Here is a 24,997-nt window from a genome sequence, read left to right as displayed (position 1 = left end):
AAGGGTTCAATCAGGCAGACGCAGCATGGTTTTAGAAAGGGAAGATCTTGTTTGACAAACTTGTTAGGATTCTTTGAGGATATAATGGGTGTGGTGGATAGAGGGGAACAGGTTGATGTTGTATATTTGAATTTCCACAAAGCGTTTGATAAAGTGCCGCACAAGAGACTTCTCAGTAAGTTACAGGAAAGTGGAGTCCGGGGAAGTATATTGGCCTCGATTGAAAATTGGTTGTCTGCAGGAGGCAGAGAGTCGGGATAAATGGGAGTTTTTCAGTTTGGCAGAGAGTGGTAAGTGGAGTGCCGCAGGGGTCAGTGTTAGGCCCACAACTGTTCATCATTTACATTGATGACTTGGAGGAGGGGACAAAATGTGGTGTAGCCAGTTTTGTGGATGACACCAAATTGAGTGGAAGAGCAAATTGTAATGAGGATGTGGAGAGTCTGCAGAGGGATATTGTTAAGCTGGATGAGTGGGCAAAGGTCTGGCAGATGGACTACAATGTTAGTAAGTGTGAGGTTATCCACTTTGGCAAGAAAAATAAAAGAGCTGAATATTATTTAAAGGGTGAAAAACTACAGCATGCTGTTGTGCAGAGGGACTTGGGAGTGCTTGTGCATGAATTGCAAAAAGTTAGGTTGCAGGTGCAGCAGGTTATTAAGAAGGCAAATGGAATGTTGGCCTTCATCGCTAGAGGAATTGAATTCAGGAGTAGGGAGGTAATATTGTAACTGTATAAGGTACTGGTGAGACCGCACCTGGAGTACTGTGTCCAGTTCTGGTCTCCATATTTGAGGAAGGATATACTGGCTTTGGAGACGGTCCAGAGGAGGTTTACTAGGTTGATCCCTGGGATGAAGGGGTTGACTTATGATGAAAGATTAAATCATCTAGGATTGTATTCGTTCGAGTTCAGAAGAATGAGAGGAGATCTTATAGAAACATATAGGATTATGAAGGGTATGGATAGGATAGATGTAGGAAGGTTTTTTGAGCTGGCCAGGGAAACTAAAATGAGAGGACACAGTCTCAAGATTCGGGGGAGTAGATTTAGGACAGAGATGAGGAAAAATAGTTTTTCCCAGAGAGTAGTGAATGTTTGGAATTCTCTAACCAGGGAAGTGGTTGAGGCTGCCTCATTAAACATATTTAAAATTCGGTTAGATAAATTTTTACATGATAGAGGAATTAGGGGATATGGGGAGAAGGCAGGTAGGTGGAGTTAGGTCATAAATTAGATCAGCCATGATCGTATTGAATGGCGGAGCAGGCTCGATGGGCCATTTTTGGCCTACTCCTGTTCCTACTTCCTATGTTCCTATGACCTTCGGCCCTCGATAATGTGCATACCCATGTTCGTCTATAGTTACAAATCTGTATGGTCTTGTTCACTTCTCAAATCTCCTCGAACAATAAATTTGGGGAAAATATGGCAGAAAAAGACTGAGGAATGGGTCTGAATAGTCTTCTCTGCAGGGAGTTGGTGCTTCTATTAAGGATTATTCAGGGGTTATGGAATAATGTGTATCGATGGCATTAATATAGGACCTATTCCAATGTAAATTACAAGCAGCAACTGATTTTTTAAAATTAAAATTACATTTTAAATTAAATTAGAATTTGGGCAGCATAAGGTTAGCACAGCACTTTTATAGCGGCAGTGATTGGGATTTGGGTTCGAATCCCATGCTGTCTGTGAGGAGATTGTACATTCTCCCCATGACTGTGTAGGTTTTCCTTGGGGGTTCCGGTTTCTTCCCACTGTTCAAAACTTACCGGGGCGTGTAAGTCAACGGTGTGTAATTGGGCTCGTGGACCAAAATGGCCTGTTACCGTGCTGTGTCTAAATTTAAATTAAAAAAAGGTCAACTTTGAAACAAATTTACTGTCTGTATATCAAACCAGGGCAGGCTTCAGACACCTTCAGTTAAGTTACTTTGTGCAATTGCAGACCAGATCTAATTTTGTCACTTAATGCATAAAACATTGTCATAATCAGGTAGAGAAACGTGAAGACTGAAGATGCAGTAGGCCCTTTCAAATTGCTGTGTAAAATAGGATTAACCAGGCAATTTGCACGGTTAGGACCCCATTTACACGGCAATTTGAAAGGGTCTGACTTGGTCCCTGACCTTCCTTAGTGGTAGTCAAGGAACCCAGATGAACTTACTTAGGTCTGGTCCACGGCCGATTTGAAAATGACCAACCCGCTTATTCCAATGATGTCAGTGCATGCATCACTGGGCAGCCAGCATCTGAATATCCGGCAGTACTTCTGGTGAGTGTGTGATGCATCATTGCGGCAGCGGGATCCTCCTTAAATTGCCGGGTTGGTGATTTAATGGGTAGATATCCCTGCGATTTGAAAGGTACTTCCAGCACCTTCGCCCAAGTAATCGCACCCGGGTCCCAGGAGGGATACCCAGGTGCTATTGAGAATCTGGAGGCAATCAGTGGTTCAGACAGCATCCATGGGTAGTAATGATCAGTCAACATTTTGAGTGAGTGGGTCCAAGAGGTGATAGGGTATAGAACAGAAGGCTGGAGAGACCATGAGAAATGGAGAGGAAAGAAAAGCGAGGGAGAAATAATAAGACCAGGGATAGATAAAGAAGAGATGGAAACAGCAGAACCAGATAAGGTGGGGATTATCTAAAATTGGAAAGATCAACGTTCTTGCTGTTAGGCTTAAGGCCGACCAGAAGGAAAAGATTATTTGTTTCTCAGTGTTACATTTGGACTCACTCTGACAATATTTGAGCCTGAGGATAGTTATATCTGTGTAGCAATGTTAGGGAAAGTTGAAATGGTTGGCTGAAGAAAGCTCAAAACAATCTGCAGTTATTCAGTAAAGTGGTCACATCAAGTCCACCGAATACAGTAGAATGAGTTGGACGAAACTTCCTAGCTCATTCTTCCCTCCCCACCCAATGTTAGATATTTCCACTGTAATAACAGGAAGAGTAAAACTTGTTCCTACATCTCCTCCCTCCCCTCCATCCAGGGTCTCAAACAGACTGTCCAGGTGAGACAGAGCTTCACATGCACTTTGTCCAACCAGTGCATTCGGTGTGGCCTCACTATTGGTTAGACTAAGCGCAGATTGGGGCAGCAGTTTGCTGAACACCTACACTCTGTGGGTCTAAATGAGTTTTCTGTAGCCAACCATTTCAACAATTTTGTGACAGAGTATATAGAGGTGGCTTGGTAGGAATTGCTAGACCAGCTTGCACACACACACATTTTAAAACAGAGAATTTTTGCAGGACTTTTGCAGAACACTTTTTGCAAATGAGCAACAAAGCATACAGCTTGCCTGGGAGGCCATGTGATTTTTGCAGGCAGGGAGAGAACAGTTTTGCTCTCAAAGAGGGAGGGTGTGAAAACAGAGAGAGAGAGAGGAGACAGAAATTAGTTCCAGAAGGACAAAGCTTATAAATGTTTGGAAGACTGTCAGGTCAAAGGAGAAGGTTGGCTGTCTGAAAGGTGACCTGAAAGAAGGAGGATCATCTGGAGAACCATGAAGGAGGCAAGTTTCATCAGCAAGACTGATTGAGAAGGAATCAGTTGGAGATGTCCTGGAAAAGGAATCTTTCTCTGAAAACCAGCAAGAACCTTCCTGAGTGGTAACCATTTGCCTGTTAAACACCAAAGCCTGGTGAACTTTGTTAATGTTAACTTCTGTGCACAGTACAAGAATTGCCTGCAACCAGTGAGATTGGACTGTGATTCAAAGAACTTTTCTAATCTTAAATATACATTACATACACCTGCGCTTAGTATTAGAGGGGGGATTAAGTAGTTAGGTAGGTTAAGTAATAAGTTAAAGTTTAATTCTGCTTTCTTGTTCAAATATAATTAAAAACTACTTTTGTTTAAGTAACCCTGTGTTGTAATGCATATCTCTTGCTGCTGGTGTTTGGGGTCCTCTGGACTCTGTAACAATTTCAATAGCGATTTTACAGCTGTGAGGATACATCTGTTTATTGTTATTGTTTTTATAAATTAGGGGGATGCACTTCAGAGATTTATTTTTAAGATTGAATCAAGATTTTTTTTGAATAGTTGTTGAAGGCAGCTGAATACCATGAGCATTTGCTTTGCTGACTGGCTCTAACCCGAGGGTATGGCTTTGCTGACTGGCCTAACCCGAGGGTATGGCTTTGCTGTTACGAAAGGTCTTCTCAGCAGCTTTGTAGATGGAGCTTGCTCAATGGATCTGATTGTCCCATGTTAGACACTTGCCAGCACAGAACCTCATGTGGTGAGTCCAGGGTCTTGGTTCAGATAAACTAAGTACCATGGGGAGTCTCAACCGTGAGCCTGATGGAGTTTCCCGTCAGTGAAATCTGGATTAACATCTCTACTACACTAATGTCTCTCTGATTAAAAGTATGTTCCCTTGTATAAATAGATTATTATGCAGAAGATGCAATTTTAATTCAATAGAAGCAGTTGATGGAACCAAATTTTGGAAGCAGCATACAATGTACACACAACTACAGTTCTATCCATGATGTTTGGAACAGATACTTTTTTCATTTGCCCTGTGCTCCACAGTTTTAAATTTGTAATCAAACAATTCACATATAATTAAAGTGTACAGTCCAGATTTTATTCAAGATTATTTTTATACATTTTGGTTTGACCATGTAGAAATTACATAGTCCCCTCATTTCATGGCACCATAATGTTTGGGACATTTGGCTTCACAGATGTTTATGATTACTCAGGTATGTTTAATTGCTTCATTGGTGCAGGTACCAGAGAGCTAGGCTTGCTTCTAAGCTTTTGATCACCTTCGGAGTCTGTAGTTGGCATTTTTCAATACGAGAATTGTGCCAATGAAAGTCAAAGACGCCATTATGAGGCTGTAAAACAACAACAAAACAGTAAGAGACATCGCCCAAACCTTAGGATTCCAAAATCAACTGTTTGGAACATCATTAAGAAGAAAGAACATACTGGTGAACTCAGTAATTGCAAAGGGACTGGTAGGCCCAGGAAGACCTCCAGTGCTGATAACAGAAGAATTCTCATATTGATGAAGAAAAGACCCCAAACATATGGCTGACAGATCAGAAACATTCTTCAGGAGGCAGGTGTGGATATGTCAGTGACGACTGTCTGCAGAAAATTTCATGAAAATTAATACAGAGGCTACACGGCAAGCTGCAAACCATTTCAAATATGCTATGCTTTGGATCTTGGGCAGTTCCTTTACTCTGATACAGGTTAATCTTGGTCTCATCTGTCCGCAAGATCTTTTTTCAGAATTCTTCAGGCTCTTTTAAGTACTTCTTGGCAAACTGTAATCTAGCCATCCTTTTTCTATGGCTGACTGGTTGTTTACATCTTGCAGTGCAGCCTCTATATTTCTGTTCATGGTCTTCTGCAGACAATAGTAATGGACACATCCACATCTGCCTCATGAAGAGTGTTTCTGATTTTAATCAGGCTTTTGGGGATACTACTTCATTATGATGAAAATTCTTCTGTCATCAGCAATGGAGGTCCTCCTTGGCCTAACAGTCCCTTTGCAATTACTGAGCTCACCAGTATACCCTTCTTTATCATGTTCCATGCAGTTGATTTTCTTGAGAAATGGCAATTACAGACTCCAAAGGTGATCAAAAGCTTTGAAGCAAGCCTAGCTCTCTTATACCTGCTCTTAAATACCTGTGAAACCAAATGTCCCAAACATTATGGTGCTGAGAAATAAGGGGACTATGTATGGATAAAAAGTGTTGTAATTTCTACATGGCCAGACCAAAATGCGTACAAATAACATTCAATAGAATCTGGAATGTGTACTTTAATTATTTGTGAATTGTTTGATTACAAATTCAAAACTGCAGAGCACAGGGGCAAATAAAGGAAAATATGGCACTACGGTTGGCGTAGCAGTTAGCGCAATGCCGTTACAGCGTCAGCAATCAGGACCTGAGTTTGATACCCACGCTGTCTGTAAGGAGTTTGTACATTCTATCCATGTCTGCATGGGTTTTGTCTGGGGGCTCTGGTTTTCTCCCATCCTTTGAAAAATACCAGTGGTGTGAGTTAATTGGGTGCAAATTGAGCGGCATGGACTCTTGTGCCAAAATGGGCTGTTACTGTGCTGTATGTCTAAATTAAATTAAGAGTATTTGCCCAAACATTATTGAGCGCACTGTATGAATAATCAAGGTTGAATTTGTTCCCTTTTGTTGCCTTGTGCATCAGAGGCTTCTTTTCATACACATCATTTAAAGGATTGGGTGTTCTAATTGATGGCAAAAAGTTGACAGGTAAAGGTTGTAGAAATCTACGGGGTGGCACTGTTAGCATCGTGGTTAGCACAACACTTACAGCGCCAGAGACCCGGGTTTGAATTCATCGCTGTCTGGAAGGAGTTTGTACATTCTCCTTATGTCCACGCGGGTTTCCTCCAGGTACTCCAGTTTCCTCCCATGTTCCAAAGATGGACGGGTTGGTATTGATCACATGTGAGTATTTAGGCAGGGCATCCGAAGGTCCTATTATGGTGCTATATCTCTATCAAACACAAAACTCAAATCAGAGTGAGATATTGAAAAGCAAAAGACTGCAGATGCTGAAAATCTGAGTTAAAAATGTACACACAACTACAGTGCTATCCATGATGTTTGGGACAGATACTTTTTTCATTTGCCCCTGTGCTCCACAGTTTTAAATTTGTAATCAAACAATTCACATATAATTAAAGTGTACATTCCAGATTTTATTCAAGGTTATTTTTATACATTTTGGTTTGACCATGTAGAAATTACATAGTCCCCTCATTGAAAGGTCATTGACCTGAACCATTAACTCGGTTTCTTTACCAACATCTGCTTCTGACCTCCTGAGCATTCCAGCCTTTTCTCTTTTTAATTGAGAGTTGCAAACCTATTATGTCAGGTTTGAGCAGAAGGTGGCAGTGTTTATTTTCAGCTGTGACATTTTAAAGATTCTGATTTTGGCAGGTCTCCAATTTCATTGGATAAAATTATTTCATATGCATCAGGAGCTTATTCCCATGATGAACACCATTCCAGGTTGTGATGGATCCAAGTCCATCCATGAGTTGCAGATGGCATCACCGCTGCAGGACTGATCTGGGGAAGGAGGAAGAGAGTCTTGGTGACACGGTGTCAAGACAACAACCTTTTCCTCAGTGTCAGCAAAGCAGTACAATTTGACACCTCCTTCAGGCAATGGACGGGGAGGGGAAGCACACTCCCCTATCTGTATCAACAGTGCTGAAGTAGGAATGGAGAACCAACAACCTGTTCTGGTCTAAACACTGCTGCTACGGCCAAGAAAATGCACTTACCCCTCCACATCATCAGAAGCTTGAGAAAATTTGATATGTCCCCCACATCCCTTACCAAGTTTTGTAGATGCATCATTGAAAGTATCCTAACCAGATGTGACACAGCTCGGAATATGAACTGCTCTGCACAAGAAACTAAAGATTTATTTGTGAATGGAGTTCAAAACCATCATGCACACTTTAGTTTTTATTTTTGTACTACCTGTCATACGATGAATAAGTTGTCTTGCCTGGATAGCACATAAAACAAAGTTTTCACTGTATCTTGGTACATGGGACAATAAAGAATTCAATTTTCTTCACAGTTGCTGTGGAGCTGGTTGGCCATTGGAGTGTCTAATCTCCCGCGTGTGTGTCTTCTTGTCTTCCTTCCACTATCTAGGCCACCAAAATGTACAACTTTCCCTTTCTCCCTTGGCTCAACCTTCTTTTCACTTAAGGAGGGTAAACTTTGTATTCATCCTATCTCCTTGTGGACATTCGACCTCATGGTTTCCTTTCTACCTCCAATAGACTCTGCACCCTTCCCATGGCTGTGTGATTCTCACCCTACCAGAGAGAGCACATTGCACCGCACTGTTCCTTCGGTACATTGTTTTTCTCTCATAGCCTCTCAATCACCATGACATTTGGATGAGTTATAGAGTTTCGTGGAGCCATGCAACACGAGGTTAGAGCCTTCTTCAAAATCCATCCCAACCATTAGGTGCTATTTCCCATCCTATTTCCCATCACTTGGTCAACATCCTTGGTGATTCAACTGTTCATCCAGATACTTATTAAATGATGTGAGAGTACCTGTGTGATAGTACAGATTCTATCACCCATGTGTATATGTACAGATTGTTGAGTAGGATGACTGTGATTGGCTGAGAGCGTAGCCACACCTACTGGCAGGTCTTAAAGGATTGCTCCTAGCCAGACCAGGTCATTCTGGACTGGTCGACCTACTTGTGATATGCTCCAGTCTTTTAGTTAATAAAAGCCTTGGTTTGGATCAACAAGTCTTTGGTTCTTTCGACACGCTCCACAATTTTATTAACTACAATTTTGAAGAGATGGAACGCCTCGACATCGACCCACAATCAGCTACAGCCTCGAATGACTTTAAGCACTGGGTGAGATGGTTCGAAACATACTTACAGCTCTCTAACCCTGCCGTGATAGAGGACAGCCATGGACTACTAATTTGATGACTATGGTGTCCCCAAGAGTCTACCAGAGTGTCCAGGATGCGACAACTTACGCCGCAGCCATGAAGGTGCTGAAAGGGCTCTACGAACAACCGGTGAACAGGGTCTATGCTCGGTACAAACTTGCAACAAGGAGGCAACAGCCCGATGAGTCCTGTAGAGGTTATATTCAGGCACTAAGGACAATGGGCAGGGACTGTGCCTGCACAGATAGAACTGCTGCGGAGACCACAGACGATCTCATTCGGGATGCCTTTGTGGCCAGGGTTCGATCAAATGAGGTGAGGCAGCGCCTGCTAGACCACGGGGGAGAAAACCTAGAGGATGTGATCCGGATCACAGAGACGATGAAAGCTGCGGTCTTAGGTATGGACATGTACTCTCGGGGCTGGACCCCACACTCTGATGTGAGTAGGATGCCCTCCCTCTACCCTACTACCCCCCCAGCACACCAACAGCCTGTCGGCTGCCGCTACGCTGCCCAATGCAACCCCAAAGTGTTATTTCTGTGGGAGGAACAAGCACAGCAGGTCCCAGTGCCCTGCGCGAAAAGCCAGGTGCCAGAAGTGCCTTAAAAACGGCCACTTTGCTGTAGTCTGTCATTCCAAAATGGCCGCTGTCAAACACAGTGCCTCGTGAGAAGCTCAATCGCCACCCTCCCATTCAAACACTTTTTCCTCAGAGCACTCATCCAATGAGAGCGAGGGCTTGACCACACGGCAGCTCCTGACCTCATGGGTGCAAGGTACAACCCACCCTCGCCACAATGACATTCACTCTACCTCACGAAGCAACGTCTGACCAGGCCCCAGCCCCAACCTCAATGGCTGCCGCTGCTGCCAACCAGGAACCGACTGCCGTCATCACCGCTGAGCCCGTTGCCGCCATCACTGCCACCGCCACCATCACCGCTGCCACCGCCGACCATGGACCCACCGCTGCTGCCGACTGGGGACCTGCCACTACCGAGGCAGCTGACCAGGTACCCGCAGCTGTGACCAATGCTACCGACCTGGTATCCATCGATGCTGCTGACCGGGGACACGCCGACGCTACCGATCCAGTACCACCGACGCTTGCTGACCGGGGACCCGATGCTGCAACTAGGGACCCACCATCGCCAATCGCCAGACTGACCGCCCCACTGCCGACAGCAAGCAGCGACCCCCAACACTTACCGTTGGCTGGCCGATACCCCCTGCAGGCTGCAGGCAGCAACACCAACTCCTCGATGTTCTCTCTTCAGTCCCAACTGTTTGCGTGACGTCATCACACAGGACTCCACTGTCCCCATTACAAGTCTTTGCATCAGTAACCCTCGACCAGGACTTCCCCCATCCCCTCACAAAAGCAATGGAACTGATTAAAGTGCATGGACACTATACCAATTGGTTATTTGACTCGGCGTCAACTGACAGTTTTATCCACCCAGACTTGGCCCACCGTTGCGGACTGGCTATTCTCCCCACTGCCCAGAGAATTTCATTGGCGACCAGAGGTTGGGTTAAAGGCACTGCTGCGCCTGATCTGGCTTGGGCTAGGTCCCTTACCGAGACTGTGTCCTCCCGCCCATCAGGATACTCAACGTAGGCATAATGTGGGTTCGCATGGAGCAGAGTCACTCAGTCAACCAAGGGGTCGTTCTTTGAGTACCGGACATGGTGTCGTAAGATGACCGGACCGGGAACAGTGAGCCACGCCAGTGTGGTCGTTCCCAATTTGGATTTCCTCAGGAAAAAGAACATCCTTTCATGGGGGGTGGCATTGGTCGTGATGCATAGGAGGGAGCGGATGGAGTGTAGGGCACTAGTGACCATGTCCTGCCAGCGAGAGGTGGGGAGACCTTTGGACCGGAGGGCAAGCGTAACCGCTTTCCAGACGGTGGCATTCTCTCTTTCGACTTGCCCATTACTGCGTGGGTTATAGCTGGTGGTCCTGCTTGAAGCAATACCACGCTCCAGAAGGTACTGCTGCCGCTCCGCGCTTATAAACGAGGACCCCCTGTCACTGTGGATGTAACTGGGGTACACGAAGATGGCAAAGATGTTCGCTAAGATTTACTCTTTCCCATTACACTGAAGCGAAATCCTCTACATTTAATACTTCTGCTCCAGGTAAAAGTCATCCCTTAATCGTGCTCCTCATAATTTTGTATTCTTTAATCAAGATTATTCCCACTCCTTTAGCCTCCCTCATACAAAAGGAAACAAACCCAATGTATCATTCTCTGCTCATAACTGAAACACTCCATCCTAGGCAACATCCTGGTGAATTCTCATCTGTATCTTCTCCAGTAAAACCATTTCCTTCCTACACTGTGGTGACCAGATTCCAGCTGTGGCTCAACCAAAGATGACAGAGTTTACCATGACCTTAAAACTTGATTTTTATGCCTTTATTACTGTAGGCTAGTGTCCTCTAAATGTCCTTCACCACTTTATCTGCCTGTGCTGCCATCTTTTTCAATCTTTGGGCTTGTTCCTCAAAACTCCCTGTGGCTCTACTATTCATTGTTTATGTCCTAACTTGAAAAGACCTCCATGTCCTCACACTTCTAGGGATTAAATTCCATCTGCTATTGCTCAGCCCTCATTTTTCCAAGTAAACAAGACTATCCTTCCCTACCATCAATGCCACAAATTTTCATGTCATTTGCAAACATACAGTCATATATACTGTCAATGCCAGTAGGAGGTGCCCAAGCACTGATCCTAATGGTAAAGCACGAGTCACAGGCAACAATCCTTCCTCCATCTCCACAATGGCTCTCTCTTCCCCCGATACTGCCTTGTTCAGCACCTCCCCAGACAATTTTTTTCAAAATGAAGTTCAGATTGAGGTATGACCTACAAAAAGCTATCTCCCGGGCAAAGTGGAGATTCTGCATGAAAATGGAAATAACAAAGGACACCCTACACCTGTGGCAGGGCCTAAATGACAGAACCTGCTACAAAATCAAATCCAGTGCAATAGGAGACGGCAAAGCCTCACTCCCAGAGGAACACAATGCCTTGTATGGCTGATTTGACCACAGTAACAAGGAAGAACCACCCCTCTGCACCACCACAACCCCTGATGATCCCATCCTGTCTGTATCCAACGATGACATGAGGGCTGCCTTCTGGAGAGTGAAGCTAAGGGAAGCATCTGGACTGGATGGAGTACAGGGCTGAGTATTTCTGCTGATTAATTTACGAATGTATTCACAGATGTCTTCAACATCTCACTCTGGCAGAGCATGGTACCCACCTGTTTCAAACAGGCCTCAATCATATCAAGAAGAGTGTAGTAACCTGCTTTAATGATTATCAGCCAGTAGCACTTACATTAAGAGTGATGAAGTGTTTTGATAGGCTGGTGTTGAGCATATTAGCTCCTATCTGAGCGGTGACATGGATCTGTTTCCAATTTGCCTATTGGAGTAACAGGTCTACAGCAAGTGTCATCTCACTGGCTGTACACCTGGACAGCAAAATTGCATTAATCAGGATGCTCTTTATTGGCAACAGTTTGGCTTTTCACCATCATCGCCTTAAAACTGATCAGCAAACTCCAAGACCTGGGACTCACTACCCCACTGCGTAATTGGATCCTGGATTTCCTCACCTCCAGACCACAATCAGTGAGGATTCGTAAGAAAATATCCTCCACAATTTCCATCAGTACCGGAGCACCACAGGGCTGCATTGTTAACCCCCGCTCTACTCATTTTACACCAACGATTGTGTGGCTACAATCTACAAATTTGCAGATGATGCCATGGTAGTGGATGATATAAAAAAAAGATAATGAGTCAGCACACTGGAGGGAGATTGAAAACTTGGCTGAATAGCACACCAACAACAACCTCGCACTCAATGTCACCAAAACTAAGGAGCTGATTGTTGACTTCAAGAGGGGAAAACCAGTGATCATTGGGGGATCAGAGGTGGAGAGGGTGAGTAAATTTAAGTTCTTGGGAGTCATTATCCTGGAGGATCTTTCCTGGAGCCAATACACCAATGGCATCTTGAAGAAAGCACGTCAGCACCTCTACTTCCTCAGGAATTTGCGGAAGTTTGGTATGACACCAGAAACCCTGGCAAATGTCTACAGGTGTATGGTGGAAAGTGTGCTAACTGGCTACATCATGGTCTGATATGGGGAAACCAATACCCTGAGTGAAAAGCCCTCCAAACCATAGTGGACACAGCCCAGAACAATGGCAGAACCCTCCCCACCATTGAGAATATTTACAGGGAAATCTGCCATTGGAGAGCAGCAGAAATTGTCAAGGATCCATACGACCCAGCACATGCTCTGTTCTCGCTGCTACCATCAGGAAAGAGGCATTGGTGGCACAAGACTCGCACCACCAGGTTCAGGAACAGCTGTTACCTCTCCACCATCAGACTCCTCAACGACAAACTCAATCAGGGATTCATTTAAGGACTCTTACATTTGTCCTTTATTGATTTTTTAAAAATTATCTCTATTACATTGTCAATTTGTTTACATTCATTATCTGTTTACAGTTTTTTATTTGTCTACATGTGTACGTTTTTTTTGCACTACCAATATTGTTGTGTCCACATGAAAGAGAATCTCAGGGTTGTATATACTCTGACAATAAGTCTGAAATTGGAGATTAAACAGGAGTAAAACCCAGGATTCTGTTGACACCATGGTTAACACACAAATGTTGGACAATCTCAGCAGGTCAAATAATGCCTTTAGTTGCAAAGGTAAAGATACATCACCAACATTTCAGGCTTGAGCCCTTCATCAAGGTGTGGGGGAACATGAGAGATGTCCGAACAAAAGGTGAGGGGGGGGGGTGGTGAGGGTGGGAAATGATAGGTGGGAGTGGGGGAGGACTGCAGGAAGGTTGGGGGGGTGGAAGGGGCCTGGGCTAGGTGGAGAGAGAAAGGAAGTAGGAACTGGAATGGATTGTTATAGGACATCTTTGTCCTGTGAACCAGCCAGAATTTCCACTTATCCTTAGTGCAAAAACTGTACTCAAGAAAAAATGCGTATACAAAAGAGAGAAATGTAAACAAACTGCAATATAAAAGAGAAAAATAAATATTCGGTAATAAATAATGTTCAAGTGAGTCTCTGATTGACTTTGTTGTTTAGGCCTTCAAGGTTCTGCTTGGCTCCTCTTTGTCTCCACGTTGTTTGTTCTGCTAAAGTTGCCTTATCTTGTATTTCAATCATCGGCTCCGGATTCAGGCTTACTGGAGGTGTGATGACAGCCAAACCACATCCAGAAGCTTTCCTATCTGCTTCGTCCACAGCCTCATTTCCCTTTGTTGCCATGTCATTTTTCTTCTTATGTGCCTGGCACTTTACAACAGCCAGCGCTCAAGGTTTCGTTAATGCTTTTATTAAATCTGAAATTTGTTGTCAGTGCTTTTCTTAAAACCTCTTTGTTTCCATACAGCCCCAAACAAAATGAAAAACCCCCATAAGTATATGCCGAATTTGTATAGAAATCAACTTTCTCACCTTCTATCATCTTACGTGCTGCTGTCAGAGCCTTAATTTCCACTAACTGGGCTGAATAGGGTGGCGGACAAGCTTCCAATTTAATGGCCTTAAAGCTTGACTGATCCAGCTGCACTCCCACGAACCCTGCTTGATTTCCAATGTGGTTCCTGCGGCAAGAGCCATCCACAAGCAAAGCCTTTTATTCTTCATCATCCAATGGTTCTGACTGTAAATCCGCTCTTAATCACAGATGATGCTTTTTCATATGCATAGTGCAATGCTGCCAGTCCCTGGTAGCAAGGTGGGTACCCCTGACTCACCTCATCCAATCTCACACTATGCTATTGGCTGTTTTGCTTTCCCTATGCCCTTTCCTACATCAGTACTGTATGTTAGATACATACAGATGAAAGACCTTCTCATAGTTAGGCAAGGCTAATGCTGGGGCTGACTGCAATTCCTACTTAATAGTGTTAAAGATTGTTTCTGCCTCATCACTCCACTGAAAAGCATTTCTCATGCTTGGATGTCCCGCTTCCTTCATTACTTTCCTTAATGGCATCACAATTTCAGCATATTCTCCAATCCAGTCTGAACTATATCCTGCCATTCTCCACAAATGTCATCATCCGCCCTACTGTCTGAGGTTGAGGAGCTTTAGTTATCACTTCAATTTGATCCAGCGCTATTGCCTTTGCTCCCTTAGATATTAATCTACCAAAATATTCTACCTGCTGTTTGCAAAATTGCAGCCTCTTTCTAGATACTTTATGACCTCCATATGTCAACTTTTCCAAAAGGGCTAGGGTATCTTGTTCGTATGGTTTCTAACTTTAGGAGCAGATGAACAGATCATCTACATATTGTATCAGTGTACTTTCCAACGGTATGCCCTCTAAGCCTGCCTTCAACACCTGATTGAAAACATGCGGCGAGCATTTAAATCCCTGCGGCATCCTAGTGTAGCTATTGCTGGTTACCTCTGTAAGTAAAAGCAAACAATTACTGACACTAGTCTGCCAAGGGAATACCAAAAAACGCCAAGCACAGATCAGTTACTGAAAAACAAGTTGCTTCTGCTGGAACATTGATCAGCAGCGTAGGTGGGCTGGGGACTACTGCTGGCCAATTTCTCATCACCTCATTCTCTGCTTGTAAGTCATGTACCAGTCTCTATTTAGACTTATCTGCTTTTAACAGCGGGTTATTAGAAGGGCTATCTGTCTCTCTAAGCACTCCTTCTTCAAGCAGGAGTGTTGTTGGTGCTATGCCCTCTTCTTCTTCTGGTTTTAGTGGATGGTGGAATTGCTTCCTGCTTCAATTTTATTTCTACTGGGCTTGCTGATTTTACTCTCCCTACATCTTTATCATGTTGTGACCATAGAAATGATGACAGCAGCAAATCTAACCTTTTTTTCTTCTGCAAGCTTCCTTTTTCTAGCAATAGCATGTGGCGTTGGGGAGTTACCTTGACCTCCTTTGATGTTCCTACCAGGTCTATGTTGATCATTACTTTGATGTAGTCCTTGTTTCTAGATATCTATACCTTTGGTGTAACCTTTTCCAATTAGTGCTTCACCAGAGGTCCCAAGACTTTGGACTGGTGTCCCTCATTAACAAGCAACGCTGCATGGGATGAAGCTTCTGGTACCCTGTCACTTTTTCAGGAAGAGCTTCCATTTAATTTGCAAGGCTGCCCCCCTGCTTTCCAATTACTATAGCCTCTCCTTTTAGGTGTTGCCGGGTGCATGGCCCTATGCACCACTGCCCCCCTAATACCTTCCTCTGAGTTTCATCAAAGATCAATGTACAATGTAACTCAGTCCTGGGCAGTTTAGCTTGAGGTAATATGGCCAGCACGTCCTCTTTCCACATTTTCCACATTTTCAAGATTTGATCTTCTATGTCTCCTATACAAAACACACTGGCTTTTTTCCTAGCTTACTGCATTATTAATTGAGCGCTCATTTTTTCCACACTTAAACCATCACTGATACATTCTGGTTTTAACAGGGCACCTCTGCCTAGTAAATTAATCGGGGTTCCTTTGGACACTAGTATTGGCAGGTCTGTTTCTTTGTTGCTCATCTTTAAATGTGCTGGAGCTGTGTATTAACTATTTTTTCCAGAGAACCCTATGGTTTTAATTAGTGGAAAGGTGGAAGGTGTATTGTGGATGTACACATGCATATGTGGCTCTAGTATCTATCAACATTGGTGTCAATTGCCCTTATAATGGGTTCCTCTTCCGCCTCCCACATTATCATTGGGTAATGTCCTTTCCCATTCGGGTTCTCTGGGCACCCCTACTACCTTGCATAGGGGTTCACGGGTCTGGTTGGGCCTGCTGGGGCTGGTCCTTGATAAAACTGTTGCTCTCTACCCATTGGTTCCTGTTGAAATGTGACAGGCCATGGTTTGTGTAGGCAGTCTCTTCTAATGTGCCCTGGCTAGTTACATCCCCAACACAATCTCTGTCTTTCTTTCCACCTGTTTCTTTAATGGCCCTTTTTGCCCATAACCTTTCTGTCCTCCTCCTTGTGAGCTCCAGTTCTGTCTGGGCTGTTGTCTAAATTTGTTTTGTCCCTTATAGAGCATTTGCAGAAATGCTCCCCCAAAAACTTTTATTATTGGCATGGGGTTTTCTGGCCTTTGTCCGGCAGTATAACAGGCCCCTCCGAAAGATGCTTCGCTCATTTCAGTGATTACAATCAGATCATTTGTTACTGGCAACATTTTCTTGCCTTTCTCTCTTTCTTTTTAAGTTCCTGGAGCTGCATTTGTGTCAATTTGCACCTCTTCCTGCTGTTCAACCAGTCTTTCTTTGTCTTTTCGATATTTCCCGACTGCATGGATTAGGTGATCCCTGAACTCTTGGTGGGACATCGATGTTAGTCCCTCAATCTTATCACAAAGTTACATCAAAAGTTCCTTCTTTTGGCTATTTTGTGACTAGATTTTTGGTTCTCTTTTCCCCTTACTCTGAAATCTTTGTGATCTCATTTTGGCTTACTGGAAACTTTTTACTCCGTATTTCTACTGCTGTTTCTTTTTCTTTCATGTTGCTCTTTGGTAAGATGTTCCTCAGAATTTCACAACTTACTTATTTATACTTTTATTGGTATTTCTGCTTTTCTTACACTATTTCTATGTCTATCCTTATAGTTTAACTTGCCAGCGCTTAAATTATTTATTGAATTATTCTTATCTGCTACTTTATTCTGCCCGTACACACCCTTACCTGGGGCGGTATCTGCAGAACTTTTTTTTTTATACCTTGTCTATTCAGACCCTCATTCTCTGCTCGTGGTATCCACGAGGACTTTGCCCTGTCCGTTCAGACCTTCGTAACTCGCAAACCAGTATCCACAGTGATTTACTAACACCACGTGGAATTTCTCTTTATTTATTTTATGTTATCTTAAGCATACTCACCCCCACTTCATTTTTTCCTGATCAATCCTTTGAGTCTCCTTTAACTACAATTTTGTCAGATTCTTTGGGTCAGAGAGACCCTTCGGCAGTTATTTCATGCTTCTGTGTCCCCGAGACCTCGCAAAACCAACAGAATTTTCAGTTCAAGTTTTTAGCAAAAGCCCTTACCTTTTTTTCTGGGTGCACCCTTAATCCTGTTAGTCTTGTGAGGGTCCCTGGGAGACCAGGGAGCGTCCTCAACCCACTGTTCCCTTTTTTGTTAGTCTCGTTCTGACCCTGCTTGCGGTGCCAAATTTGCTGTGGTTTGTTGAACACCAAGAATGACCAGGAGACACAGAAGATTCTTCAGAAGTTTTAAGCTTTTATTTGCAAACAAAAGCTGTAGCAATCAAAGAACTAATCACTGACTGCCCACCCAACGCAGCATATTTCCTTTTTAAAAAATATTATAGTCCTGACTTAATTATATTTCTGTGCCCAATCATTCATAACCACATATCTTAGCAGGATGTCATCTCTTGGTTTGCCACAATTATTTTCCACCCATTAATCTAATCATGTTTGAACCACGTGTTTCATCATATCCTGCCTTATCTTTTACTTATTCACTGTGGCATAGTGCAGTAGATACATAATAGATTGTTACTTTTGTCACATACACTGTAGCATAGAGTGTACAGTGTAGTAAATATAATAATGAATACATAGTCAATATAGTACATTGTAAATTGTTACATGGTAATGGATTAATGAATACATAATTAAATAGTACATATTTCATGTGGTTTATTTTCCATAAGACCAAGACCATTCTCTGAAATTCTCCCATTCATATCACTTTTCCATTTCAGCTACTCAGTTTCCCTGAAAAAATTACATTTAAATTTGTTAAATATTTCTTATCCAGCTGACTTGAGCTTTAATTCCCATTATCCAGAATTCAAGTAACTGGCCAAAAAACATGGACAATGAATAGGTAAAAAATAAAGTTTAAAATTTGGCTCCCCTAGTGGTCAGTTCGCCATGCACGCAACACATAACCTCAAGCAACCAGCAAATTAACTTATCCAGCATCTGCCAATTCCCGTAGGTGCTGGTTACGGGGGCTTTTACTGTATTGAACAATAGCACTGTTGTGTTAAAGGGTAATGGTCCGCAGAACAAACTGGGTTTAAACTTCTATTTTATATATATTAATTGCTTTTACTGGTTGCTAGCAGGATACCCAGCGTTGCCTGGGAAATAAAACACTCAGTTGTTGACTACATGGTCAAAACAAAATATCCAAAATATTTCATGGTAATTCTGCGTAAATATATTTTTTCAAACACAACATTTATATTCTTTGTAACAGTAAATGGTGCTGCTCTTCGGCTGGTGGCCTTTGTTCACATTACTTGTTCTTTCTCAGCAGACTCTCGTTGTCTGCTCATAGAATGCCTGGCGGCATCAGCACTGAAGTGGGCTTGGCGTTGTCCCTCAGTTTCCTGCTGCCTGCTCCGTTTGTCTGGAGGCCTGAGCACTGAGACAGGCTATCACTGCTTTTCTGTTTCCTGGGATAGGCAGCAGGAAACAGAACAGCAACACCAGGGAATCATCAACAGTGAGGCGAGACTGCTGTCCCACTCCTGTCTCCTTTGTCTAACTCTACGAGCTTGTGAAGAGCTTCTGCTTTCGTTGCTTCGCTCTTTTGGTCTCATATTGAACTGGGTTTGGCTGCTTGTTATTATTCTAAATGTACATTGATGCACAGTAACTAATTGAAGTGTCCCTGGTGCAAGTTTAATTTTTTTTTGAACTTCATATGACCTGAAAGGTTAAATTTAAAGTGTTCATGATATTCAGCGTCAAATGTTACCACAAATATAGTAAACAGTAATGCAAGTCAGTGCAAACTGGTCAAAAAATGCTTTTGAATTTCATTTGACCTTAATTCGATGTGGTCATGGCATTCAGCATGGAATGTTTTCTTAACTGAACCTCCTTGGACATTTCTAGAACAGACAAACAAACAGATATACATGAACAAATACATATTAGATGTGCAGTATAAATCCAATATATCTAATTCCACAAACTGTGTTTTAAGTGATTCTTTGCTGTTTACAGGACATCAGAGGGATTCAGAAAAGATGCCACGTCTGCAAATGCCCAGTGTCCTTGGTTTGATCATTGTATCATCTGTGCAAGGTTTATACGTTGTCCCTGTGACCCCATTTGTTTCTTCATACCTCTCTAAGATGTTCTGGTAGGTTAATAGGCTATTGTAAATTGAGGGTGGCAGGAGAATTAGTTGAAGGTGATGTAAGAGAGAATGTGTTGTTGGGGAGTGGTTTAGATGGAAGGCTGGCTTGACTCTAAGAGTCAAATGGCCCCTTTTACTGTGTGCCTTTAAATAATTGTGCACTTTTCAAAAGTTATACAGCATTAATATTTGTTTTGTGGTCTCAAAAAATGTCAGAACAAATGAAAGGACTGCTCTTAACTGCTTATTTGCCACTATTAACTCAGATGCACCCTTGAGCAAGTTTCTAAATTGTGCAGGATATGGTCTATGGTCCAGTATGGGACACTAAGCAGATCAGTTAAGAAATATTGTGACATTAATTAAAAAAAAACTAGAGGTAACTTGGAATATTTGCTGCATGGACTATGGCAAATCTCAAAAATAATTATAACGGGGTGCATTGTAAGAAAATTCTTCTTTTATTGGTGAGGGTGTCACCAAAGTTATTTCTTTTGGGGCTCTGTGAGATATAACTTTTAATACCTCATATTTGAAACAGATGTGTATGCAGGGATTAAAATTTTTGTTTTCCTCCGCTGGCTTAAGCATTGATCCGGAGCTCACACAAAGGTTCCAACCTGTTCCTCAGCATCATGTTTCTAATTGCATCTCTTTCCCGCAGCTCGAGGGATTAAAAGCATCTGGTTTCTCAGATGGAGTGGAGGTCAACCTGGGAGCTCCTAGCTGTGAACTACACTTCAAAATGTCAGTGAGATCATGTGGCGTACCTAAATCTAAGGTGACCATTGCATTTCAGCAAATTTACTGATCTGCATATATCTGATTGGAGAAGAAATACCATAGGAAACAATGATCACCTTAAAGTTGAGTCTTGGAGTTACATTAATACCAATGCCATTTCACTGTTATGGGAGAAAAATAAATTAACTCTAGTGCATTCAGAAATATCCCTTAATTCCCTTAAGCTATACCAAGGTGATCCTTGTACAATGATATTCACAAATTTATTGGTTGATGTTCATTTTCATGTCGATGCTGAAGTTGCACAGTATACTGATTGGTTGCATCAGAGCCTGGTTTGAAAAATCAAATGCCCAGGAAAGCAGAAAGATGCAATCCTAGTGAAGTCCAACCAAAGGGAACCAACATTCCCTATGGAAGCATGAGGTACTACCTCAAGAAGACAGTCAACATCATAAAGGTTCCCATCTTCCTGGACAGAATCTCTTCTCACTGCAAACTTCAGGCAAATGGTGCAGGAGCCTGAAGTCTGGCCCCTCTATATTCAAGAACATTATTCTTTCTCGCACAATTTTTTTTTTATACAGTAGAAAGTTGTATGCACAAATGGCTATCTAGATTTCTATCACATAAAGAGCCTGAAATAATTACCCACAAGCACTAAGGAATCTTCACTGAATAGTTCATATATTGCTTTACATATAGAGAATGAAGAGGTCTCATTAAAACAAAATCTTTCTCACCTGAAGATGTTGAATTGATATAATTACACAGCTGCCAACAATTGTCTGGTTTATTTATTAACTCTGAGCCCAACTTTAGTCCAAGCAGATTTCAGTCTAGTTACCATAAACTATATTGGCTAATGTAGTGCAAAGAATTAGCTTCACCAATTGGAAAGTTGCCTGGAAAAGCCGGAAATTGGATTTATGAAATAGTTCAAAATGTGGTTGACGTGTCACATAATGTGCAGTTACACCGAATTAACTTACCGACCCAGTATGTTTAGATGAGTGGGAGGAAACTGAAGCCCCTGGAGAAAATCCACACAAGTCACAGGGAGAACAGACACACAGCAGATTCAAACCCAGGTCAGTGGCACTGTGCTAACCACGTCGCAAATTCATCATGACCTGAATTTTTATATCGATGGGGTCAGCAGTAATCTGGTATGTAATTAAAATACATAAGTTATAAATAACAAGTGGCAATTTAGATTCAGAGATAGGTTCTATCAATGACTTCAAAGCCGTAGAATGAGGAACAATAGGCTTTATTATACTTTAGAAGTAGATGGCCCAATTCCATGTGCTCAAATGAGGACAGAGAGAGGGAGGTCGAACTTTATTCCAGGGTCACAAGAGGAGGAGTTACCAGGGAGCGAGTCACCAGTGGGGGACGGGCCAACTATCCTTCGGCAATTACATATTTGTATCATCACCTTCACCCCCTCGTTTAAAACAAAACCCCGCTGGGTTAAAAGTCCTAAAGGCTCAGCCGGTCGAGTGGTCTCTTTTGCCTCTGTGACTGGTGTGACAAAGGAGGAAAAACCCAACACCCAACCCCAACCAACCAATCTTCCCCTGCAACCGCTGCAACCGTGTCTGCCTGTCCCGCATCGGACTTGTCAGCCACAAACGAGCCTGCAGTTGACGTGGACATTACCCCTCCATAAATCTTTGTCCGCGAAGCCAAGCCAAAGACAATGGTCAGCTCTATTGCCGGTCGTGTGCCTTGAGGCTGGGGAGGGAGGGAGGACTGGCTCTCTAGGAGGTGGGGCCTGGCTGTATGTGAGGGCAGTCGGAGCAGCTGGAGCAGGATCCAGGGTGTATGGCGTGGTGGGTGGGGATGGGTCGCTGACCTGCACCACTCCTGACGGGGGCATTGTGGGTGTAGGTAGGACCTGCGTTGAAGGGGATGGGAAGTGGGCAGGGGTCTCCGGCACATGCCAGATCCCAAACAGGGACTGTGTCCTCAAGGCCATCCAGGTACACCATGTAGGCATACTGAGGGTTGGTGTGAAGGAGTTCCACTTCTTTGACTAACGGGTTGGACTTGTGACCCCTCGCATGTTTCTGCAGGACGACAGTTCCTGGGGATGAGAGCCAGAGTGGCAATGTGGTCCCAGTTGCTGACTTCCTGCGGATGGAAAATATGCGTTCATGTGGGGTTGTGTTGGTAGCGGTGCATAACAGAGATTGAATTGGATGGAATGCTTCCGGCAGGACTTCCTGCCAATGGGACACTGCCAGGCCTTTTGATTTAAGAGCCAGGAGGACAGCTTTCCAGACTATGGTATTTTCTCTCTCTACCTGGTCATTCCCCCAGGGGTTGTAACTGGTCATCCTACTAGTGGCAATGACTCAAGCCAACAGGTACTGCTACAGTTCATCACTCATAAAAAAGGACCTCCGTTCACTGTGGATGTAATTCGGGTACCCGTAGAGGGTAAGTATGCTGTGGACCACCTTTATGACGATGGCTGAGGTCATGTCGAGACAGGGGATGGTAAAAGGAAACCTGGAGTATTCGTTAATGACGTTAAGGAAGTGTACATTCCTGTTGGACGAGGGCAGGGTCTCCTTGAAATCGATGCTGAGTTGTTTAAAGGGAACAAGGATCTAAACAGGTCGTGGCTACCTCAGCCTTTCTGAGGTGCATCTTGTCGGGCCGGAAGAACTGTGGTTTGCATTCCGCATAGACCCAACAGTGTTAGGGAAGGATCCGAGCTTTCACGAAGTGGACAACCTCATGACTCCGGGGTGGCAAAGGTAATCTTGGAGGGACTGGAGGTGGCCGAGATGCATGCTGGTGCACATCCCCCGGGATAGGGTGTCTGGGAGTTTGTTGAGCTTGCCCAGCCTGTATAAGATGCCATAGTTGTAGGTGGAGAGCTCGTTTCTCCACCTCAGGATTTTGTCGTTTTTGATCTTATCCCGCAATTTGGTATTGAACATGAATGCAACGGCTCATTGGTACATTAGCAGGGTAAATCTCTTCCTGACCAGGTAATGACGCTAGTGGCGTATTGCCTCAATGATGGACTGTGCCTCCTTCTCGACAGAGGAGTGTCGTGTACCAGGACCATGAAGGGTACGGGGGAAAAAAAGGCTACTAGCCTGCCTGCCTGGTTGAGAGTAGTAGCCAGCGCAAAATTGGAGGCATCATTTTCCATCTGAAATAGGACGGATTCATCCACAGCATGGATCATGGCTTTTGCAATGTCTCCCTTGATCTGGGTGAAGGCTGCCTGGGCTTCTGCTGATAAGGGGAAGGTTGTGGATCTTCCCAGGGGTAGGCTTTTTCGGCATGGTTGGGCTCCCATTGGACATAATAGGAAAAGAACCCCAGGCACATTTTTAGCACCTTGAGGTTGTGTGGGATCATGAGTGCCATAAGGGGACACATGGAGTCAGGATTAGGGGGAATGACACCAAGTGCCATGACGCATCTCAGGAGGGCCAGGCGAGTTATGCTAAACACACACTTGTAGGCCAGATTGAGGAATTTAGCAGTATCGAAAAATTTGGCAAGGTTCGTGTCATAATCCTGCTGGTCATGGCCACAGATAGTGACATTTTCTAGGTAGGGAAACATGGCCATCAGTTTGTGCTTGTCCACCATCTGATCCATTTCCCTCTGAAATACAGAAATACCATTGGTAACTCCAAAGGGTACCTGGAGGAAGTGATAGAGCCTGGTTGTTCCCTTGCATCAATTGATATTGTGCTGCCCGTTGTCTGACGGGGAGAGAGAGTTTGTGAGCAGTGTCAGGGTGGATGAAGCTTTCAGTGGTTCCACTGTTGAACAGGCAGTTAGTTCATTTCCTATTTACCTCAATCTCCATCATCGAGAGGATGATCGGGTGAGGGCTGCCTTGATCTAAGATGATGGCTGCTAGTACTGGGTCGCCATTGCTGTCGGAGGGTGAGCCAGTTCAGTAAGATGGCAGCCTTTATACTGACCATGCGGTTGCACTGAGAGAGGTGGATGAAGGAGGCAGAAGTGACATTACCCACGACAGCAGAAGTGGAGTCAGTAAGATGGTGATACTCGGGTTGTGCATGCGGTTGAACCTTTCGAGACGGAAATGATGTCGTCACTCCGGGAGGAAGTGGAGCCGAGTTCAATGGCCGAATCCCAGGGGTGCACCCGGCGCTGCTCGATAGGGAAGGCTTCGACTTTCACACTCTCTTGCAGTGTACTTTCTCCCCGCATCCCAAACAGGTGGCTTCTCTCGCTGGGCAGCGTCGCCGGGGATGCTTCTGCTAACTGCAAAAGTAGCCCTTCAGGTGCTCGGATGTGGCAGTGGGGTCCGGGCCTCCCTGTATGGAGATGGTCTGTGATGTCATGTTTCAAAATGGCTCCCCGCGGCGTGCATATGGAGGGCCTGTTGCTGGCAGCAATGAATTCAGCGTTGTGGTGGGCTGAATCTAAAGTCAGCGAGCAGGAGTGCTCTCTGCAACGGCAGCCTGTCTTCCTCTAGCAGTCACTGGTGGATGTAGTTGGACCTCACCCCAGCCAAGCAGGTGTCCCGGATCAGCTCTTCCACATACTGGTCTGCCAATACCAGTG

General features: G+C 44.0%; 1 long non-coding RNA gene across 2 annotated transcripts; it reads right to left on the bottom strand.

Moving 5' to 3' along the window:
• Nucleotides 1-4,606: 4,606 nt before the first annotated feature.
• LOC138739890 (uncharacterized) lies at nucleotides 4,607-21,628 on the bottom strand. Of its 2 annotated transcripts, none has more exons than XR_011342524.1 (3): nucleotides 21,415-21,628; nucleotides 17,602-19,427; nucleotides 4,607-4,871 (listed from the first exon to the last, which is right to left on the bottom strand). It is a non-coding gene; the product is annotated as an uncharacterized lncRNA (long non-coding RNA). The 2 variants fall into 2 exon arrangements; XR_011342523.1 differs by lacking the exon at nucleotides 4,607-4,871 and adding an exon at nucleotides 6,719-7,115.
• Between the last annotated feature and the right edge of the window lie 3,369 nt (nucleotides 21,629-24,997).

Source organism: Narcine bancroftii, chromosome 7, assembly GCF_036971445.1.
Source record: "Narcine bancroftii isolate sNarBan1 chromosome 7, sNarBan1.hap1, whole genome shotgun sequence".
Classification (NCBI taxonomy): domain Eukaryota; kingdom Metazoa; phylum Chordata; class Chondrichthyes; order Torpediniformes; family Narcinidae; genus Narcine; species Narcine bancroftii.
Note: the sequence above shows the minus strand (reverse complement) of the source record. Positions and strands in the feature narration are given on the sequence as shown.